Here is a 25,137-nt window from a genome sequence, read left to right as displayed (position 1 = left end):
AACTCAACTGAAGAACTAGTCACCAGTACAAAGAGCAGAAACTGATACCAATAAAGAAAGCCAACAATTGATGCCAATACATACGGCTAAAAGTCGCTGACATTGACGGAACGCGGTAACAAGAACAGCATTTGGAATTACCGCACGTTTCGATTCCAGACGTCTACGTTACGTATGACGTTATATCGGGGATATAAAGCGTACTTTATTTAATATGACAATCAGATTTAGTGGCAGGTCTCTGGCGTACTTCAAGATTACTACCACAAGATAGACCATTATGGTCGCAAATGAACATAAGAAAGATGTGAAATATTTCAGTCACTTAATGAAATGAAACTAATGGGACAACCACGGGAATTAGGGAGTTCTGGTCGGGGCAAACTAAAAATACTACAGTATGGCTAACATCACTCCAAGAGAGTCACATAATCTAAAAATAACTTTCACGAATTCCTCCAGAATAAACCCAACCAAAAAGAATAAGAAACACACAATTGGAATAGAATGTATTTCTAGAACTATGTAGCTCAAACGAAGACAGTAATACCACCACCACCCCCCTCCACCACCCCACGCCAAAGAAGGAAATCCATTATGAGCAGTATTGGAAATTTCACCTGACGTACGTAGCTGAAACGAAGACAGTGATGCAGACAATTCCCCACCAACAAAGCTAATAAGGATAACGAAATTCACTAATCTATACAGCGCCAATGATGACGTCGGTTCCATAACTCCCCCCCCCCCCCCCAAACACACACCCCTCAACCCTCAAATAAAAATAACCAAACACAAATCTAAGAATTCTATTTCAAAGAAATATCCTTTCCATGAGCAAACTATTATCTCACACTAAACAAAAATATAAATAAAAACGTTCTTGCCAATCATAGTTCAGTACTGCTCTGTATTTCCTTGGTATTAGTATGTTTGCTTCTGAAAGTCCTGTGTCGTGTTTTGATATTCCTGACACATTCTAACCATTAGTTAAGTAATGACAAATGTTACGTTGTGGGTTAAACCATTTCAACCCTTATCCGTGAAGATGGTTGATGACTGAAACCAGTCGAGAGATATGGGTTTAAAATAAAGGCAGCTGATGGTCAAAGATTTTATACATTACTTGACGGCCGTTGATGGTCACCTTCCAAAAATATTTAATCAAAGTGGACCCAAAACACACACACACACACACACACACACACACACACACACACACACACACACAAACCATACTGCAAACAACAAACTAAAAGCAACAGTTCAAAAACGAGAAACAATTAGAGAACCAGTACTACTGAAGACTCGTTCTTTCAGCTGCACCTTTACTATAAACCGAATCACAAACCTAAACGTCCACCACAAAGACTCAGCAACCGCCTACAACACGTCTCTTACAAAAATAATCTATTTCGAATGTGCCGCGGTGTTCCTAGGTTCGTACCTAACATCTTCATCGAAAAACGTGCCAAATTCAAGGAACAACTAAATATTTGTGGGAAGATTGGTAAAAAAACATAACAAACCGTTTCTCTAGCAACAATTTAAGCTCTGCCCTTCGTTTCCTGCCTAGCCTTACCCTCGGAACTCGTGCCACATACGGAAAGAAACAGCCACACATTTGGGGATTGGCACATGGTCTGATTCCACCAGTCGGCATTGATCCATGACTTCTTCTTTGAAATAAACAGCATATACAGTTTACACCAGTCACTAAGGCCAAACCGCCCACATCCTTTGCATCCTAAACTCAAGACGTCACACAGAACGTCACTGGTCAAAGCAATGGACAAAACGCTGTATCGAAAACATGGCTTCACCAAAACAGCGCAATTTAAAACAACAAAATAAATTAGAGGGGAGTTGTAGGCCCTAATCTGGACCTAAAAATGGCGAATTACTTTATTATATTGCTCTTTACCGTCTTATCAGCTGTCCAACACAGGTAAGTCTGGTACACCCTTATAGATCACTTTCAGTCATTAATATCACGTGTTTTACACTTACGTTAAAATAGCCAATTATTATTTAGAATTAAATGTCTGCAGACTTACGCATTTCGTAATCATCGAAGTATCACCTTTTCTTATTTGAGTGGTATTACGATTAATGTTCATTAAATAGAGAAGAATAAATTCCGACAGGAAGATGCATTTACAAGTAATTCCAAGTACACAAATGTTGTTAATCATTGTTTACTCTCGTTACTAAGATAATAATAATAAGGTCAGAGATAATGTTTAAGCTCTGGCTGATTGGGAGTGTAAGCAGAATCACAGATGACCATATACAGTCGTGACAATCCACCTCTTTCCTGTTGCCCACCATGATTGCAGCGTGCCAAGTGGCCAGGAAGTTATACTGTAGAGTTCGACGAGATTTTGTAAAAGCGAAAGTTAATCTTAACTGTTTATATTGGACTTTAGAATGGTTTTTACAAACAGTAGCGTCTGTACTGCAATAAATTGCAGCAACAAGAAGAAGAAGGCAGTATATTTGCCATGTTTTAGGTTTCTTATCAACCCTAGTAAGTGTGAATCTTTATGTCACAGAACTGTTTATTTACGACTTTCTTCTAACCTAAAGATATTTACTTGAGAATGGTGTTCCTTAAGAACCGAAAAAGTGCTAGCAAACGGCAGCAGACCTGACCTTTTGCAGAAAGGCGTCGTATATTTGCTCAAAAACATAAGTTTTCTTCGCTACACTTCCAGTCAAATCAGTGAATATGGAACGAAGGAAACCAGTATGGAATGCAACACCTACATTATTTTAAGTAGCGGATAAGCTAACACAACTTTAGCTAGAGAAAAAACCCACACGGATGTGATAATAAAAGAAAAATTAGTAGTAAAACTATTTCACAACACAGAAGAAACCAATTCCACAACTGTTGCTGCATCTGAGCCACAAATGGCAAGAAACATCAACAGATCCGCTTTTGCAACTAAAGTAATTACGTTTACAAAGATATTTATGTGTTAAAAAGTCGATGAAGTGTAAGACTGTGCAAAACATTAGGTTCCATAAAAAGTTGTTACGTGTCAAGGAAAGTGTCTGGCATATTACGAACAGACAAAAAAATATTATTCTCATGCATGAAATTTGTGTTTGTATGCTCTTGTTTTCAGTGGAGTAAGCTACAATTATAGATATATTCGAAAGTATTTCTTTATAATTATGTTCTAGCTTACGTCACTGAATCAAGGAGATTCGGTCGTTTTTACATGTATCTCATGACCATAATAATTTAATAGTTATTTAGCTAATTAACTAGAAAATGATTACAAACGAACTATAATTTTACCGCTCCTTTTTTTCCTCGTGGGGCACTAGAGTTGCACGAAATTTCAGATGGTAACAACTTCCTCAGCAGTGAGTGTCGTGACTGTATACATTAGACTGTGGTAGAGTGAAGCGTAAACTCATTATTTTCTGTTAACTAAACTTGTGGATTCAATAACGTGCCCATACCATCAGAATTTGCAACTCTCTCTATGAACCCAATTGAAATTACAAGCATGGTGTAAGCTGACACTACTAGCACGCCTAAGCAAAACAAACCATTGCTCCGCACACGTATGTCATTCGCCACGCCAGTACATCACAGCTCAAACCCGACGGGCGATATCGAAGTCTCAAGCTGAGCCAGTTACTATGCTGTCGTATTGCCTGAATCCTATCTTTTCTACGGCAAATCATTGTACTAGTCAAGCTAAAGCGAATATTCTTAGCTCAGCACCGCAATGACTTTGATGACTGCTGCGTGTCGACGGAAGGTTCTGTCCTGAAACAACTCCTATTCTTTGCAGTTCACGCACTTTCTCCTTTCAGACCGTTGTAGACAGATATCTCCCTTGCTTTTAATTGTTTGAAGATAAAGGGAAGCATGTGATGAGAACGATGTGTCCCGGCGAAATTCATAGGTCGGGCCGTACAATTTTGCCATTCCCGTACTTATCGCTTCGATCTACATGTTGGCGAAAGGCTCTGTACGAATAATTTTGTTTCTGTACTTAACATACAACGCTTAACTCCGAATTTTTGAGCCTTTTCTCCATCATGTTGCTGTTTCTCCAACCATTTCTAGTGTTACCAACTTACTAACAAGTAAAGAATTCGAGAAGCAGTAAACGAATTTAACTTTTCTAGTTTTATATAATCGCTCTGTTTCAGTATAGGCTTCCCCATTGGATCAATTTCTTACAACGCGCAGAGCGGTGAGAACTTACATATCGGAAGGAATCAAGGGATATCCTAACTGCATGCAAATTTTTAATACTTCTAGAACATAAATCACACACGGGAACACATTCAGTCGACAAGTTAAGTACAGACGATAGTTCCTCTTCTAACAGCAGCCTATCGCAGTTCGCTGGAGCAATGAAAGATACTATTCGACTGAAAAAAGGGCAGGTCAATCTGGTTTTCAAGAAAACACACGTAACTGCAGGCCTATATCACTGATGTTATCTTGTCGTAGAACTGTGGGGCATGCTTTGCGGGCACGCGTTACGTCCATCTTGTGCATCAGGAACCCCTTCTATGGAAATCAATATAGATTCCGCAAACATAGATGTAGCGACATTCATCTCTCTATGATGGTCCATGAGATCCAGAGCGCCAAAGAACACGGTGCCCAGGTGAAAACCGTGTCCCTCACCTTCGGTACAGCCCACTTAAATGAAGAAAGTAGAGCTTGTCGAGTAGCGGACCAGAAGTCTGGTTGCAGCACGTGCTAGCAGATATAGCTCCAAACGTATAGCTTGACGTCCAAGGGAGCTCTACAGTGCTGTTACTGTTTACAGTATTCAGGGTGTAAGTCCAAATATTTCTATTGGTGGCTGTAGACGGTGTGCTGAAAGGCATTGCATCAGTACATACATCATTTACAGACTAGTAATTATAGTTTATGATAGTAAAAAACAAGATCGCTGAATGTGAAATAGTTTATTTCATCAACAGACTCTACAATAAGTACCTGTCATTCTGAGATTCTCAGATCTCCTAGAAATATAATTATACATTATTCAGTCGACGTTCTGAGAACGCGCTCAATTACAATAACAGTTCCGCATTTGTTTGTAAAATACATAAAGCAAACCGGTATATAGGTTTATTATTATATTTCGAGAAATTTCGCAACATATGGATGACACGATTTGTAATTATGTTTCTGGGAGATCTGAGGATCTGAGGATGTCGGAAGGGTGCTGTCAAAAACTGGTCTTGAAATAAACTATTTCAAATTAAGCGAGCTTAGCTTCCAATATTATAAATTACAATATCAGATCGCCCCAGAAACATGTGTGAATTGTGTAATAACTATAGAAGGGACATTTAATAAGTAATGCAATACTTTCTTCCTGAAAACAGTTTTTCTATTCTTGATCTCAATACACCATATTATTATTCCCTCTTTTGGCTACAAAAATCATAGTGTTCAGCATAATTTCTTTCAGTATGGTGGCCTCATGCCACCTCATTGGAAGGGCCTATATACACGCATGGTACCACAGCCAACGTCTTCCTGTATCAGTAACCCCCCCCCCCTCCCCCATCATCCACATACTGCTTCACGCAGAGTGCCAAAGTGCATCCTACATTGAGCCAAACAGATGGAATTTGGAAGGTTCAAGATCTTCGCTGGAGGGTGGATGAGAAGAAACAATGAAGATGTTGTGACTTCCTCTTGGTTGCGCGGTCATTTTGAGTCCTTGTATTGTCGAGAAGAAGACGGTTGCCATGACTTTACCCACTGCGGGTGCTGTTTTGAACTTTTTCTTCGGAAGAGATAGACAAGATCCAACGAAGAGCAACGAGCGACGTGGCGCAGTGGTTAGCAAGCTGGACTCGCATTCGGGAGGACGACGGTTCAATCACGTCTCCGGCCATCCTGATTTAGGTTTTCCGTGATTTCCCTAAATCGCTTCAGGCAAATGCCGGGATGGTTCCTTTGAAGGGGCACGGCCGATTTCCTTCCCCATCCTTCCCTCACCCGAGCTTGCGCTCCGTCTCAAATGACCTCGTTGTCGACGGGACGTTAAACACTAATCTCCTCCTCCTCCTCCAACGAAGAGCGATGTGTTTCGTCAAGGCATCGCTTAATCAGCGCTGGTACTATCTTCACTCTAGAGTGAAAGTTGTGTGTTTCTGTGGAATTTTGCCTTGGAGTTTTGTTTAAATAATTTGTTGTATACAGTATGGTTTCTGTCTGTGTAAGTGTGTGTTTTGGGTCCACTTTGATTAAATATTTTTGGAAGGTGACCATCAACGGCCGTCAAGTAATGTATAAAATCTTTGACCATCAGCTGCCTTTATTCTAAACCCATATATCTCGACTGGTTCAGTTATCGACCATCTTCACGTATAAGAGTTAAAGTAGTTTAACCCACAACTTAACATTTGTCGTTACTTAATTAATGGTTAGAACGTGTCAGGAATATCAAAATACGACACAGGACTTTCAGAAGCAAACATACTAATACCAAGGAAATACAGAGCAGTACTGAACTATGATTGGCAAGAACGTTTTTATTTATATTTTTGTTTAGTGTGAGATAATAGTTTGCTCATGGAAAGGGTATTTCTTTGAAATGGAATTCTTAGATTTGTGTTTGGTTATTTTTATTTGAGGGTTGAGGGGTGTGTGTTGGGGGGAGGGGGGGGGAATTATGGAACCGACGTCATCATTGGCGCTGTATAGATTAGTGAATTTCGTTATCCTTATTAGCTTTGTTGGTGGGGAATTGTCTGCATCACTGTCTTCGTTTCAGCTACGTACGTCAGGTGAAATTTCCAATACTGCTCATAATGGATTTCCTTCTTTGGCGTGGGGTGGTGGAGGGGGGTGGTGGTGGTATCACTGTCTTCGTTTGAGCTACATAGTTCTAGAAATACATTTTATTCCAATTGTGTGTTTCTTATTCTTTTTGGTTGGGTTTATTCTGGAGGAATTCGTGAAAGTTATTTTTCGATTATATGACTCTCTTAGAGTGATGTTAATCTTATTGTAGTACTTTTAGTTTGCCCGCCCCCCCCCCCCCCCAGAACTCCCTAATTCCCGTGATTGTCCCATTAGGTGAATAGTTTTCCAGTTGAGTTATATACGCCGACTGATGTTTCAGGAAACGTTTAGAATAGGACCAGTGCCGTACTTACGTGTTTGAAGCAGGAACGTTGCCAGTGCTTGCCATGGTGTACTATGGGAGCAAAAGAAGGCGTGTCAGCTGCTCATGTTACACAGCCAATGAGAGACCAGCAGGCAGACAACGTGTTTCGAAGTAATACTTTCGGAAGACAATAGCGTTTTGGTTAAAAAAAAGTATTACTCAAATGAATCTCGTACTCAATAAAAAAAGATGTAGGAGTTATTCCGACCTAACGTCCATCGAAGAAGAGGTAATAACAAACGGAGCTCGTATTGTGGAGAAAATCGTACGAGTCGAATTACGAGGGAAACATCCTTGCGGTTTCCTTAATCTACTTAAAGAAACCACCGAGACCATAGATGTTAATCAACGAATTATTGATTTGTACCACTGTCAATCCAAATGCGAGGCCCGTGTGTTACCATAATGCCACCCCACCAGAACTAAAGTAAATAACGAGATTATATTATCCCATTAAGCCGAAGTTTTATTGAATCGGCAAGTTTGGCTTCAGGTGGTATTGGCCATGGTGCCGTGGTCGAATAGTTAGCAGCCAGACGGCCACTACAAGCGCCGAGTTGACGACGGCGCCCCCAGCAGGCAGCATAAGATTTGATGGCTATGAAGAGTTGCATGGTGTGCAGTGTTGAGCCTCCGTGGGTTGGCGGGGAGGCCACTGGAGTGACCTGTCGACAAATTTAAATTTCAGAGTTAAAAACGTGATCACATCATGGTGGGTTGATACATGTAAAGAAAACTGCAAAAGTATTGTAGGACTAGAGGTTAATATAGAGTCGATTTCTGTATCGATATTGATGAGACTGTAAAATAGACACGAAATGGAGTTACTAGTTTATAACTATTGGCACAAGTGTAGTAAAAGAGCGCAAGGACAATATATTTTATAAATTGTTTTGCGTCCCAGATATGGGTATAGTGAAGGGATGTTCGTGTCTCCCCTACTCATCAACTCACGATTGCTGAGTATTATAAATAAGAATTTAATGTGAGAACTACCAGTAATGACTGTTTGCCTCTATCCTGTTCCCTGAGTACAGTTCCTTCTCATCATTGTATCATGGTGGCAGGTGGCTATCACAAGTATGAGAAAATTTTTACCTTTATACTGACTATTAGACTGAACTATTTTCTACGCATAAGGCAACTGAGACTGTTGGAGTATGCACTTCTGCCAGAAACGTAGAGCTTCTTAAAACAAGTTTCCAAAATGTTGAATTGAAATTCCGAGGGTGACATCGATAATTATATGACAGCAAAGTAAACCTTGATGCAGTATAATAGAACACAACCAAAAGACCAGCATACGTTGATCAACGTAAAACTATAATGAAAACTTGATAAGTCTTTCATGGAAGGGAGGAGATAAGAATGTTTTCTGAAACTCCCTCCATACTGTGAAACGGTAGGAAAACATATTGTTCCGTTCATTCTTAAGATTATGTAGAACCTAGCAATAGTAGGGCGAAATAATACACTGTCGATAAAGGCTGCGTATCCGCTTACAATTCAAAATCGTTATAGATGAAAAGTATTGCAAGTATCGTGATAACCACCCACAACTAAGTGCAACACAATTTACGCTTCGACCACGCAATTCTGCATTTTGTAGGCTTGTCTCTGTACCTAAGCTGACAGCATTTCAGTGATATTAAAAACGTACAATTGTAGAGTCGGGAAAATAACGCAAACGTAGGTCACCGTTCTGTAGGGAGTTACGATGGGGCCATGAAACCAGAAATACACTTCGAAACTAAAATCTGCAGATCGACGTTTCACTCACCGTAGCAGTGTGGCTTTCCTCTTCTCACTGCAGACGTCTCTGCAGTAGCTCCTCAAAAAACTCGTCAAGCGTAAACTGACGCTCCTGTTGGAAAACAACTTATTACTTTTCTGATATTCAACATGTGGAGTAATACAGAACATGTGCTAGTTTCTAACATGGCCGCTTTTTAAGAAGTGCCACATTCATTAATAATTTTGCTAGCTACATTTATTGATAATATTTACACAATGATCGCTTTTAATATTAAAGTATTATCGCTCCTCAGTCCATGTCTGACCAACTAATAATACTAAACAAATACTAACTGATGGAGCCGTCTTATTCATGTCGTGTGGCGTTTCCTGATTGGTTGGAGTGCAGACAGTGAGTGCACGTAACAGCAAAACTTGTTGCACCCGAGGAAGACGCCTGGGCCGATCATCGAAGAATTGTGCACAAAATACAAACAACTCGGCAAAGTACCCGGAAGCAGAGCATTAACTAGTATCACGTTCGTGAGTGAGTGATCATGTGAACAGGAAACGAAAAATACACTTTGAAACCAAGCGCTATTATTCCATATACAGATCTAATTTACACTCACCGGAGCAGCAAGGATTTCTTCTTCTTCCTGCAGCCGTTTCTGCAGTAGCTCGAGAAAGAACACGTTAAGTGTAAACTGACGCTCCTGTTGGAAAAGAACATATTAGTTTTATGATAAAGAATATTTTTATAATTCAGATATAGCGATACTTCTTGATATGTACAGGTGTTACGAAGTGTAGCACTTATTAAGAATGTGTGGGCCTGTAGACAGCGATAGTGAGTATACATTGGTTGGATGTAAAAGCTACCATTATGCTATGGGCGGACTGTTAAACTAGAACGACAGAGGGCTACAGAGGAATTATTCAAGGTACAACGTCGCCATTGATCTTTTTTCTCTCTGTTCTGGTGTGTTCTTTCTCTGGAAAGGAATTAAGTGGGACTGTGACAATTTTTACTGACAGTTCCAGTTTCTCTATTCTCTGACTCTTCCGAAAACAACATTAGGCTTGAAGGCCTGAAATTCAGGAGTACATTTCCTCTGGTCATCAGGTATTAATCCCAGTTAGCTGGTAACTCGTAGAGTAACCAGATGGTATACAATGTTGTCTTCAGCCAGTCACTTATCTTGGACGCATATTATGAGAAGCTCTGCTCTAACAAGAAATGTCAGCATAATTCTCTACAATTTATTATGGTGTTTTCCATTCTAAAGCACCTCCGTATCAGCATCATAGTACAGGTATCCTTGACTAATGCCAGACACAACTTCCCGGTTGGTCAGTGTTAATTTTAATGGCCATAAGTAGAGTTGTTGCAACCATTTAATCGGCTTTTGGCTAGACTGTTTCGCGTTTTTTAATATCGCATATACGAAAAGAACCGCGAAATATCTGTTAGTAATGCCGTGCTTTGAATTTCTGTATCATCATTACCTTTTAACAAAGCAAAATATATATATTGAGATCTTATTGTTCTGTATCTGGCCTACAATTAAAGGAACGTTTTTTCGTGACTGTAACTCATTCTAAAAATCAACATATCTTCCCTACTTTATAGTTATTGAAAATTGAAATTACTTGGTTATGAACACTGATGTTACAGTTCGTATGATCGTTCAACAACAAAATTTTGCAGTGGATTTTGTTTCTCGGTAAAACACCATTCAATGCCACGACTAGCACAAGAACATGAGACTCTTATTAAAAAAATACGTTTTCACTATAAAGTTTGCCAGACCAGAACGGAGCACAGCAAGATTCCTATTAGATTTTGATGGTACATTAACTTATTTGTACTGTGAGTTATATACTATCAGCAGCCCGCGTCAACCTGCAACACATCATAAAATCTGCTGATCTGCACTGCAAGTCTGGAAGCTAAAAGAAATAATATTATTTTACTGTTACTTTACCGCTTCCTTGCGGTATGATAGACTATATAGGAAGTCGTTTGAATACGCCGCTGCAGCGGCTCTTTCGTTCGCCACGCAGCTCAGCACCACAGATAATATTTATATCACTGAAAAATGTCTCAACAGGATGAGATAATAGGCAAGCAAGCTTTAACAATTAATAATGCAAGTTTTCATTTACATAACTCTTTTAAAACATTTAAATATTTCAATTGTTACACACCTTTATGAATTCACACGTAATGGCGTACATCGCTTAGTCTCGACAAAAGAATGCTACACTAGCGTTCGCTACTACGACACAGGATATCTTACTCGCTCGACTCCCAGATGAAGAAGACAAAGAAATTGATGTTCGTCACGTATTATATACTAGTTACTTATTTTAATCTTTGTTCGACATTTATCGTCTGTGGCGGTTTCATTACTCGCCGACGCAGATATTCTCAAAAATAAATAATAAAAAAAATACATAATTTTATACAACAACACAATATGATACATATAATTTTCTCGTTACTACATAATATGTTGCTTTTGTTTCTTACTAGACGTTACAATGCCCCCTGGCAGCAATTGACTAACGTTAAGAATGTTCGGCAATATGCTGCCACTAACGTCTGTTTGGTTATTGTCTGTTACCTTGGTTGGAACACTCACTTTAAACTTCTTAGTTCTTTTACACTGTAGGTTTAATTACACTTTTTATACTGTTCTTACACTTTGCGAGGTGACCATAAACCTAGTCCCAGGGTCATTACATTTATCTGGCTCCCCCATTCGGGCTACGTGCGATCAGAAAACCTGGGAAAACTGCGCCGGAGCCATAATCTCGCCTGGTTTGTTTTAATACCCAGTTTTATCACAAAAAGTTCAGACTCTATCCAATGTTCACAGATAACAAAGGCTATTTATGACAACGTGTTAAACTTTTAGTCTCTTTGTTACCACTATACCTTCTACCCTTTTTCACATTTGTGTTCTGTATTGCAATGAAAGTCACTCATTAAACAGTTTTACAGTGGTATAATGAATCGTCTCTGCACTTACTCACGACAATTGTTTTAAAATGTTCTAGCATTCGTGCAAGTTTACTCCATTAACATGACGAAAACATATTATATCTATACATCACTGAACCGATGAATACTTTGAGTCTGCATCGAGTAACTAAAGAAAAACACAATGTTTGTCACGTCATTTCGTGTCCAATATACCGTTTTCATATTAGTGCATTAACCACATAGTTGATAGTTCATTTGAATGACAACAATGTTGTACGGAGCGGGCGGCGCGAAGCAATTGTTGAGTCGCATCGTTTGGAACGCCGCGTGCCGACGGCCGCTGGGTTCGACGACCGGCTCTCAGTAACAGCGACGTCGTGCTGACGTGGCGCAAGCAGTCGCGAACCGCGCCGAACCATTCGCCGATGTCGGCGAGTTGCCGTGGTTTACCGCGACCGGCCGGCTGGCGGCAAGGCACTCGTCTCTGCTTCTCCGCATGGCTCCCCGTCGTAGTGCATGAAACAAACATTCCACAACGGTGTACTGTCTCTAAGGACACAGATTACTAGCTGTGGAAGAAAATGCAACTTGTTTAAAAGTGTTTATTGTTCATTACGCCGTCGCTTCGCTGGTATGCACAGGATGAGAAGCTCTGCTCTAACAAGAAATGTCAGCATAATTCTCTACAATTTATTATGGTGTTTTCCATTCTAAAGCACCTCCGTATCAGCATCATAGTACAGGCATCCTTGACTAATGCCAGATACAACTTCCCGGTTGGTCAGTGTTAATTTTAATGGCCGTAAGTAGAGTTGTTGCAACCATTTAATCGACTTTTGGCTAGACTATCAATTTCGTCTTATCTAGTGCCAGAAGTGGGGATATAATATGCTAGTAACATGGAGGATACAAGCAGGAGCCTGTGGGATGTGGGGAAAAGAGCCAGCATATCATGCCGCCAAGGAGGCCTGTGAGCAACCAACCCATCGAAACAACACGCCATTATCCTGCAGGTGAGGAAGACATACGACTGTTGGAATAGGCGTGACTGCCCAATCATCAGACTAAGTCTGACGTTATATATATCACTTTCACACATTGAAGTTACCCTGACTCCTATCCGAATAGGCTACATTTCTAACTTATGTCTTCACAGTCTGGTGAGAAGACAGTTAAATCTGTAATGGCTGTGGCGTAAATATTCTTATACGGCATATTATCTGTGCACATTATCTTTTGATCAGAAGACAGAAGTGAATTTAAGAGGAGCCCAGCCATTTATTTTACTTGATTGAAGTCGAGAGATGGTAAATTTAAAAAATTTTGTGTATCTCTTGAGACAAGGTTGAAGGCTTTGGTGCGTTGCTGAGTGATCAACAAATTCCGTTTCCTTCCAGTGATGAAGAAATCCATACATTCGCCAGTGACGTTCATCTGTGGCTCTATTTTAGATACGGTCACGAAAACTGACAATGGTCCCTTCATATCTGCAGCCAGTGAATCCTATCTGTTGAGTGGGACGTGGTGGTCGTTCAGTACCGTTGGGGCTTCAGAGGCCCGTTCTGACGTAATAAGTTTCTTAGTTGGTACTTTAGATTATTCTACTAAACTAGTGAAACGCGATCACTTTTATCATCAGGAATCGAAATGGTATTAAATATAATTTTTGTAATTATGAGTGTGTGTGCGTGTGGTTAGTGGCGCTTGCATGCGTGTGTGTGCGTGTGTAAGGAAGGTTTTAGACATTTTTTACATTTTAATTCTTTGTTGAATTTTTACTGTTTTAGCACATTGAACCTCACTCTTCCCATAAACGTACTGCTTTCTTGCACGAAAACCAACACACCATCGCCATAGTCAATAGTCTAGTAGAGGTTCCTGTCTTAGATGTATTATTCATAATAAATTGTCACATGGGATGTTTATAGCGAACCGCAGATTCATTTACAGTAATTGACCACCCTATCGACAATGAAGTAGCTCTAAAACTTTAGTGCTTTGCTTATTATGATATTATTAATGCAACGTGACGTGGCTCACCTCAAAGCTACCTCGAGCAGCGACCAAGGTCTTGTCCAGTCGCAGACCTTCGTCTTTCTCCCCTCCCACACACCGGGAGAAAAACGCCTTGATTCGTCGGAACATTGCTGCAACGATAACGGGCAGCACGTTAGATACGACTATACCGTGTCCACGAGTATATCTTATTGTAATGTCTCACAAGTGTATCGCAAGGAAAAACTTGAGACCGTGATGTCATGTTTTTAAATTTTACTTCTTTAATAATAAGAGCTGTCAGTGTTACAAAGTACCTGTAACATCCAGATCGATTAAATATCATTGATTAACTTGAATATATTATCCTTTTATGACTGGTGAGAAATACATTATTTTAATTCCCTTTTACTAATTCCTAACAGATGAATTAAAATAACACTAGTTCTTCGATGACAGCCAAAGGTGCATTTATACTGCAATGAATAATTTTGTTTCGATAGCAGTTATTTAAGGCTATCACTATTAGACAGACAGACAGTACTATTAGCAAGACAGTGCATCGCTATACTAGTTACAGATATACACGAAGTATAGTTATTTAAACGTCGCATTTGGACAGACATTAGGCCGCGATTTGGTTACTACCACCCTTTCGTTTAATGTGGCACCTTGAGGCAGGATCGGTAATTTAATTAGTGAGTATGTGTGTGTGTGAAATCTTATGGGTCATCAGTCCCTAAGCTTACACACTACTTAACCGAAATTCTCCTAAGGACAAACACGCACACCCATGTCCGAGGGAGGACTCGAACCTCCGCAGGGACCAGCCGCACAGTCCATGACTGTAACGGCTCAGACTGCTCGGCTAAGCCCTCGCGGCCTAATTAGTGAGTACTTAAGGGAACATCTTGTTGGTGATTTGAAGATACTAGTAAATAATCTATGCAACAGTGTGGTGGTTTAAATCCCAAATCATTCCGATGTGTCTGAGGAGATCACGATTTTTACAAAGACCCGTTGTGTGAGTCAGTGTATTCTCACCGGGCTGCGCCTTTCCTTCTTTATGGCAGAGTTATCAACAACTTAAGTTCAACACTAAACCTAGAATCACTCTTCAGCGCCATGTGAACTATTCAACAACACGTACGACGTAACAACCATATTTACGATTGAAATGTAACCAGCGACATTTGAATTACGAAAATGCCAGTACACCTTATAAACTCCCAACGGAATTAACATTTAACGATGTTCAAAGATATTAATTTAATTTCTTTGAGTAACAGAAAGAGAAAATACTTTTGATATGGTGCCATGTCAACTCATTATGACCGCACGCAGCTGGAACTTGTTTACGTATTACCTTCTTCTTCACAGAAGATAGAATATAACAGATTTGGTGACAGATAGGTGACGCCGCTCTCATTGTGAAATTAAATAATAAGTTAAAGAATAGACGATTCCAGCAACTAAAATTGTGAAACCCTAAGCAAAGAGATCTGTCCCTGCAAGTTACGTTCTCTCGTAACCTTTGTAGAAACAATGTACTGGAATGTGAATGGAACTTTTTATTCTATTTTACATATCGCGAAATCACATCACACTACTTCATAAAGTTTCAATGTTCCAGTACTTCGCCGCTACACATAAAGTCATTTAGAACCTTATACGATATTGAAACTGCATCTGACTCTATACGGTAAGTAAACAGAAGACACTTTAGTAAGTAGTTCATACCTCTCCCGGATACATTGCACCTCGCTTCTGAAGCTAGACGTTCGCTTCGTTCAAAGCTTCTAGAAGTCCTCAACTACTTCAAAATGTTTCGTATTTGAACTCGAAACACAAAGTGTAACAATACAATATATGAATCAAAACTGGAGCCTTTTTAATTCAATAACTCACACGACGAATTCTTATCGTTATTTCAAGTGCTCGGGTGAATATGCAAGTAATTGTTAGGCAACGGTTCTCTACGGTTTAGGTAACATAGCATCGGTGTTAGCATATCCTGTGAACAACATTAAACAGCAAGGCCAGTAGCTGCAGAGCTCTACACTGTTTAGCAACGTCGATAGGAATGGGTAAATTTTTAATAAGACATTGTATGTACCACAAAATAATGGTATTTTGCGACTGGGAGGTATCCAGCAGTATCTATTGAAAAAAATCTGAATAGCTAATCAACTCCCAATGGATTTAACTGCTAACCACATTCCAAGATATTAATTCAATTTCCTGAAGCAACAGGAGACGGAAACTCCATTGTTACAGAACCAGCTCGACTAAATGTTACTCTACACAGCTGCCATCAGTTTCTAAAGCGTCTTCTTCTTCACAGACGGAAGAAAGTTCCAGCGGTACGACTGTGCAATGATCACAGACAACATGTATGTACAGCTGAGAAGCAAGGAGGTTGGTGACACTTATCATTGTGAAACTAAGTGATTAATCTGTGAAAGTATGACAAATGTAAGTGAACTACGTCAGAAACTCAGTAAAGTGGTTCGTCTTTACAAGTCAGGCACCTAACTTATGAACCTGTATGAAAAATTAGGACAAAGTGATCTTTCATATGTTACACTGTACTAATTACGTGTTCCGAAACCATAACACGGTCCGTCGTAAAACTTCAACTTGCTAGTGCTTCTCCACTAAATTCGCAGTCATTTAAATTATTGTACGATTTTCTAACTGCAAATGGTTTTGTATGATAAATAAATAGGTTACATGTAAGTGAATGGCTCATACCTCTTGCGGGTACAATGCAGCTAGCTTCAGAAGCTGATCGTTAGCTTACTGCGAAGCTTCTAAAGCTCCGAAAGAACTTTAAAAAGTTTCCTTAGTTGTTCTTGAAACACAAACTTCGACGCTAGAACACTTGAATTAAAGCTGAAGCTTCTTTTACTGAATAACTCACAGAACGAATTCGTATAGGCACTTCTAGTACTCGAGAGAATACGGAAGTAATTGCTAGGCAACGGTCCTAGACAGTTTAGGTGACATAGCATTGTTGTTAGCATACCCTGTGATCAACATTAAATAGCAACCCCACTAATAGCAATCCCAGTAAATACAGAGCACATTATTTTATAGGAACGTCGATATCAATAGGTAAACAAGCACTGAAGTAAAATTTTTAGTAATATAAATATATGTCAGACGAAATAATCGTGCCTTGCTATTGAAAGATATACAACAGTGTCTAGAACATGAAAACGCCCAAATAACTAATAAATTCAGAAAGAATTTACCAATTAAATATACTCCAAGCTCTTAATTCAATTTCTTTAACCAATAAGAGAGTTATACTCCTTTGTTACGGTGGAAGATTAGCTCAGTATGACACAAAACAGTTGGCATCAGTTTCCAAAATGTGTTCGTTTTCACAGACGGTAGAAAATTCCAGCAGTATGGCCCTGTTATGAGTACAGACACTATGTATGTGTAATCGACAAGCGAGAATGATCGCTAACGTCGTTGTCGTAGTGAATCTCAGCAACTGAAAGGAATAGAGCATGCTACAATTCTATCCGTCTGCTCTGACACAAGACTCATATTTGGAGTAAAGTGGATAGTTTACACGAGGTACTACGACAACCACAGATAACATTTGATAAGAGCCCGATGACATTTTTCAAGACGGCCACAGCAATATGGACCATTACAATCAAAAACAAACACAAAACATTTTGTGTGGTTGGTGCTGTACAGCTTTAATGAATGTTAAGAACTACCATATGTACCACACAGCTGTAACGGCATATTTTATTACAGACGATAAAATTTCGGTCTAGAACCAGAAATTCATCTGTTCCAAAGAACCATCTCTCCTATGCGTTTGTTTAATTGGAACAGCAGTTAGCAGATGTTCAAAGCTCCATCATTGATGTTATCTATGTATATGGAATATTGTGAAAAAATGTTGTCGAGGTTAAATGGACTTAATGTTATGAATGTACAGCTAGTATGAATGACGGAACAATGTACATCTGATAACTGCGATTCCATTTACTCAGACGGATAGCTGAGACGGTTTTTGGACACGATGATGGACTGGTCCTAGACCGAAATCGATCGTTTCTGCATTGTATAACGCACTTCTTAACAAACAAAGAACTATGGGAACTATTTGAATCACCATATGAAATGAAATTATCGGGACAATCGCAGGAATGGGAGAATTGTGGATGGGTACATACTAAAAATGTTACTAAACCTGAGAACATTTAAGAACTTCTCTAGAATAAACCTAACGAAAGTATACAGAAACACAAAACAGATTCGAATAATTCGTTTGACCAATACAGATGAAATAAAGAAAGTTGTACTAGTCACCTCCACAAAACAACATAACTGGAAAATAGCACACACACACATTCTTCCGGAATGACGCAAACGAAAACATAAAAAAAACAAGCCTAATCGCTGCGTACGCTTTACCTATATAGCTACAACAGGCAGCTATAACAGATCCCCTACAAATGTCTCTAACATAAAAAGAAAAAATTGCAAAAATGGCAGAACTGGAACCGAATTCTTCGCTTAAGCTATAGCTCGAAGGAAGACACCGATACCACACACAGCTCTACAGATAAACTTAAAATATAAAAAATTAACACACAAATGGTATCGCAATATATACAAGACCTCCCAAACACACACACGCACACACACACACACACACACACACACACACACACACATACATACACACGAATCTCATTATGCAAGGATGACACACATGAATTTCTCCAGAATGAACCGAAAAAGAGGAAAAGACATACACATGGACAGTTGTTATCATATTTCGTGTGAACTCTATTCCTAAACCGAGGACAGAGATACAAAACAACACCCACATAACATCAACTTAATCGAAAAATTATATACACAAATTCCTTTAGAATAAACCGAAAGAACAGAAGTATAAAAAACTGTAATCAAACTACAAACGGAAATAAACAGGTCAAAAACCGAAAACAAATAATTCACCAATAAATACCAAAACCTCGGTACAATTCAGCTAAAAAAATACTACGAACTAAAAAAAAAAACAAACAATTATTCAGCGCGAGCGTGAGTGACCGGTATAAACAAATCGAGCCTCTTAGGAACAGTGGATTTCATAAGCGCAGCGTCCCAAAGAGTCACATTCGAAAAACGGCAAAATATTCGTAAATTAAGAAATAAGAAATAATATTACCACCAGCAATGCAATTTCGTTAGGGCCAAACTCACTCTCGACGAACTTCCCACATTAAAAAGATAGCTAAATAATTTTCATATGATAATCATAATCACTCACAAAAATTTATTTTAAGCTCTGAGGTTCCTGCCCTACCTTACCCTGGGAAATCGTTCGATATGCTGAAAGAAACAGACAAATATTTGTCAGAAAACAGAATAAAAATATAATAGTTACTGGTTTCTCCACGTCAGTTTAATCTGTGGTCTCAGGTTCCACCCAAACCAAACCCTCGTATGTCGCGACGTATTTTGAATAACAGCATAGTTTACAGACATCACAGATTAAACTGGTAAGTTACACAACCACAGGCTAACTTTTAATAACAGCCCGCTTGCATCCAATTCAACATAAAGTCATGACGTCACATAGGATGTCATGGGTCAAAGCAAACGGGTGGAAAAGGCCAATGTACTTGACACGTTTGCCATGGAGGACTTAAGAAATTAGTTTGAGGACACACAAAGAAAGTGCATGAACTACGCCAAATAGAAAATATAGAAATCTGTCTGAAAAAGCAAGCACTTAATATTTGATTCTCCTTGCAAACCTGAAACAAAATGGTGTTTCACGTGATATACTTTTAGTAGCATCAGGTTCTGCAATCACATCACACTGTACCACATGCTTCAACCTGCTAGTATTTTCCACTAAGTACACAGACAATTAAAAGCTTCAACGATATTCTAACTACAGATGATTCCGAAAGGTGAATAAATAATTGACAGATACGCGAATAACTCATACCTCTTGCAGGTACAATGCTCCTCGGTTCTGAAGGTGGGTGTTCGCTTCGCTCAAAGCTTCTAAAGCTCCCCAAGAACTTAAAAATGTTTCAATAGTTGTTCTCGAAACACAAAATTCACTCGATAACACTTGAATCAAAGCTGAAGCTTCTGTCACTCAATAACTCAAACAGCGAATTCGGATAGGCACTTCTAGTACTCGAGAGAATACGGAAGTAATTGCTAGGCAACGGTCCTCGACGGTTTAGGTGACTTAGCATTGTTGTTAGCATACCCTATGACCAATATAGAGGCAACAGAGCACAAAATTGTATAGGAACGACGACAGAAATGGTTAAACGACCACTGAAATAAAACTTTGAATAAGTTAAATATATGTTGCAGCTTTTCAGATTATAGCATCGCTTCGACGCGACGTCGCACTCTCGTGTCCTCGATCCCGCATTCACGTAATGTGTTTAAATGTTTTCACACGCTCAAAAATTAATTGTCTCAGCCCAGCAAACAGTCACCATTTTTCTATGTCCGTTTTTGTAATATCACAAACACATTTTCTGGTGTATTAACTTCCTATATCTTTCGCTGAATGTCTCCGTCATGAAAATGGAAGATTTGTCACTGAGACGGATCACATGAGCAATAGGTACTTTTATTACGCATACACTGACGGAAAAAAGCTGAAAAAATCCAGTAGCGCCACTATGAGAATGCAAATCATGTTTATTTTAAATACACACTGAAAATTTCGTGAGCGAGAGTTACCTTTGAGATTGAACGACGTGAGTTTATGTTAGTCAAGAGACATTATCAGCTCCACAAACAGTAAGAGTGAGACAGTGTAGTAGAGGTACGAAAAGCTGGATGTTCCTTCTGCGATATTGCGGTCTGGGGTGCGATTTCGTATTACAGAACGAGTACTCTTGTGGTCATCCCATGAACCTTGACTGCAATATTGTACGCCAGCCATGAACAGCATTCCGGCCTGTGTTATCCAACACGATAACGCTCTGCCACATACCGCTGTTGTAACCCAAAGTGCTCTACAAAATGTCGACATGTTGCTTTGGCCTGCTCGGTTACCAGATCCGTCTGCAGTCGAGCAGTATGGGACATCATCGGGCGACAATTCCAGCCTCATTCCACAACCAGGATTAACCGTCTGTGTATTGGCCGACCAATAGCAACCAATACCAACAGCAACAGCAACCGCCAGAAACTGAGAGATGTAACAAATATACTTTTAGGAAAGATAAGTCATTTGAAATGTTGGATCGTGTTGTGACAGTTTTCCGCTCTTTGTAATAACTCATTTGTCTATCTACTACGAAGAAGGGGAACCAACTGCCAGTACGACCTTCCGTCGGTGCCTGGAAAGGTGAGAAGGATAAGTGGAGACAGGTGTCGACACGCAGTTAAGACAATTTTGTCATCTCTTCCAGTATTCTGAAAGTATTCGTATGGAGTGTAGCCATGTATGGAAGTGAAACATGGACGATAAATAGTTTGGACAAGAAGAGAATAGAAGCTTTCGAAATGTGGTGCTACAGAAGAATGCTGAAGATTAGATGGGTAGATCACATAACTAATGAGGAAGTATTGAATAGGATTGGGGAGAAGAGAAGTTTGTGGCACAACTTGACCAGAAGAAGGGATCGGTTGGTAGGACATGTTCTGAGGCATCAAAGGGATCACCAATTTAGTATTGGAGGGCAGCGTGGAGGGTAAAAATCGTAGAGGGAGACCAAGAGATGAATACACTAAGCAGATTGAGAAGGATGTAGGTTGCAGTAGGTACTGGGAGATGAAAAAGCTTGCACAGGATAGAGTAGCATGGAGAGCTGCTTCAAACCAGTCTCAGGACTGAAGACCACAACAACAACAATTCCAGCTTATGTAACGCAGCACCACTGCCACAGCAGTCCTAAATGCTTAACAGGGATATGTGATCTAGTGAGGGCACCACACAAATATCTACGTCGACTGCTGCAGCAAATGCTATGCAACTGCTAAATGTAGACAATATGTACATAGATGTGTAGAGCTTTCCAAATGCAATGAGACGCCGGGCAAATATAACGAAGTAATCCTGAAAAACCAACGGAAAAAAAGGAATGTGTTTTCATATGAAACATGAAACACTGTTTGCAGAGATTATCAACTCCAAAGCAAATTCACTTAAGTAAGGAGAGGTGGAAGTAACTTAATGTATTGCCGCTTTCTAGAGAACATCCAAAATGTAAATAGTTGGTCATTAGTCGGATTCACCCAAGCTCAGTAGAATTACTGCTTCATCACGTAACGACGAATTTTGAACCTTACAGACAAAGAAATTATTAAAAACTGTAGTTGCCTGCACAGCTGGCGCAAATCGTAACTGTAAGTGGATAAGAACAGAAAAGGCTACGTGCCTACCACAGTGGTATATAGCAAAATGTTACGGCTTGTCAAGCCCAAATTCTCCTGCTCCCTCACCATTGCGACCCTGAGCTTATCGTCCTATCTCCAGGTTATTCTTTCAAAGCAGACGTTCTACTATCAATTGCCTGCAGTGGAGTGCTTAGGTCTCGTCATAAAATACCAGCAATATTTCATTTTGAAAAATTCACAAGAGTTTTTAACTTTATTAATGTGCGACGGTCTGTTTCAATAACTAATAAAAGTGTAAATATTGTGATTTCCAATTTGCTCGAGGGTACAGTGGTTAAGTGTCAGATTACAAATCACGACGGTCCAAGTACCAATCCGGGATTGGTCCAAAGACTTTTTTTAACGTAACTATTCTTTCACGTTCGACAATGATTTGTTAATATTAGTAATGCGAGGTAGAATTATGACTCGTATTCCCTCTTAAACTGCAGGGACGCTCACAACAAACTGGATAAATGAGTTGAGAAGTCGCAAAAAGCAACGGGAACAAGTCTAGAAATATACTGTGGAGTTCGAACCACTTTTCAGGTTGATGACAGCTTTATTGTTATATGTGTACATGACATAGATTTCCTTTGTATCCTTGGGTAACATATTAAATACTTTTGAGTGATAAACGAAATATATACTCCCATCAACCAACCCTTGCCCCTCAGAGGAAATGAATAAAATTACACTAAATGAATATCCTTATTTTCTGAAAACACCGATAAAATAATATAACTGGGTGGTGCATTAGATAATACCCCAGAAATATATGAAAACTTAACTGCGTGTCCTGAGGTTTATGCAACACTCACTCACTTTTCCACTTGTTAAATTGTTAATAATATAACAGACAGATTAACGTTAACAAATAATAAACAGAAACTCATTACTGGTGTAAAACAGACAATTATTTGCACCAATACATTTACAATGAGGAGGAAAGATGTAGAGAAAGTGACAAGTGAAGGATGTCAGTAAAACCACGAATATTAATTTCACAAAGATGGTCGTTTTTCACTCGATTCCGCTACGTTTTAACTGGTATCATTTTTATGATTTTACACTTTAAAGCCAGTTAACATATTTCATATTACATCTTACCCAAAAAGAAATAAATTTCATTTAATCAGAAAAGTAAATGAAAAATACTGTTGTGCTTCTATAGGTACCCCACTAACATGCATATATTACTGAGAGGGGAATTTTTATCCGTAAAGGACGGAGCAGTCACTGTAAGACTCAAAATTTATTATAATGAAGCATCAACGTATGTTTTACTGAGATAAGCAAGTGAACATATAATGAAAGAACGAAAGACTATATTCTTGAAATCTATCTTTGTGTCAGGTGAGTGAGCGTAGTAAATGTATAGTCATGAGAATAAGGCGTGGATACTGTAAGAGTGGAATGTGGTTAAAAGCAAGAAACTGTTAAAATAAGAACGAACATCAGCAGAATCATTAAAGTGCGTGACACAAGCAACTGTATGGCTAAGAATGTTAAAATTGTGCAGTTAGGCCCTTATGGAAGTTAACTACAATCGACTTGATGGTTCTATTGAAAGTTCATTCTTACCACTCTCATATAGCATGAGTGCAGTAGGTAGCGGTGATTACAGTTGAGTCTGGCTTGACCTCTGCACTCGGAACTACAATGGAAACATCCATATGGGTGCAAGTGTTATCTGGCAGCAAGTATTTTCTTCTCAGTCGCCTGTCCACAAGTATTTATTCTTCATTTTGCTAGCAATAGGTGTGATCTATTTTAACCACCTGTAACTTGGCTGTTTGTACAATTGTAGGAAAATCGTTGGCAAGTTGCTGCGAGTTCCGTTCAGTAATGGTTTTGAACATAAGTTACACAAACTCGTACCCCTGCGGATTTTGTTATCATTAATCAATAATTCCAAGGTGTTGGGAGGAAGACAGAAAACTTCTCCCAGTCCCTGACAGGATTCTGAAGCTGACGAATTGATAGACTTACACGTAGGTATACACAAGAAAGAACGTGCTCTCCAGTCAGAAAATTGGTTACAAGTGTCTTAAACTAACATTCCTGCTTAGCACGTCTGCTGAGACAAACGGTTGTACTAATGGTCTACCTCCTCTGAAAGCTGGAGCTGGCTTAGGTTTCAATCTTTCCTGAAAGGAATCCTCCCAGTTCCTCAAGCAAGACTGTCTTTTACGCAGATAGCCGCCCCTCAGTCGCCCGTCGAGGGGAGTTGGGACCAAGTGAATTGTGCATTCTTTACCTGCTTTCAAGGGTAGTTTTCAGCACTGAATGAATTTATTACTGTGCTTGATCCTTCACATAATCTTCCTTATTGTGAGCCACCTACAAAAAGCTCGCCATTACTGCAGAAAATGACTGCCTTAAGTGTTATAAAAGGAATGTAAGAGAAGAGTTAAATTAGCTGTGCAGTCTCTGAGTCTCTGGTAATACTAAATATCATCTGCAGTTATCAGGCATCATTAAAGGGTTGACTACATTGACCAAGAGGACGTGCATATGACATTAAACGCTTCGTAAGAGTTTAGGGATAAACTACTGTGTAACATCACCTTCTCATTGTGAGTAAAATGGATGCTGATGAAATTGTGCTGATGATTTTGATGTTTGGTTTGTGGAGCGCTCAGCTGCGCAGTCATCAGGGCCTTTACAAAGTCCCAATTTTTACATAGTCCGATTTCTACACAAACTAAGCCAGCCGCTGTCACGAATAATGACGGTGACGACGGAATGATCAGGAAAACAAAAACACCCAATCCCCAGGCAGAGAAAATCCCCAATCCGGCCGGGAATCGAATCCGGGACTCATGATCCAGTGGC

Source organism: Schistocerca piceifrons, chromosome 5 (assembly GCF_021461385.2).
Source record: "Schistocerca piceifrons isolate TAMUIC-IGC-003096 chromosome 5, iqSchPice1.1, whole genome shotgun sequence".
NCBI lineage: Eukaryota > Metazoa > Arthropoda > Insecta > Orthoptera > Acrididae > Schistocerca > Schistocerca piceifrons.
This window is presented reverse-complemented; position numbering follows the sequence as displayed.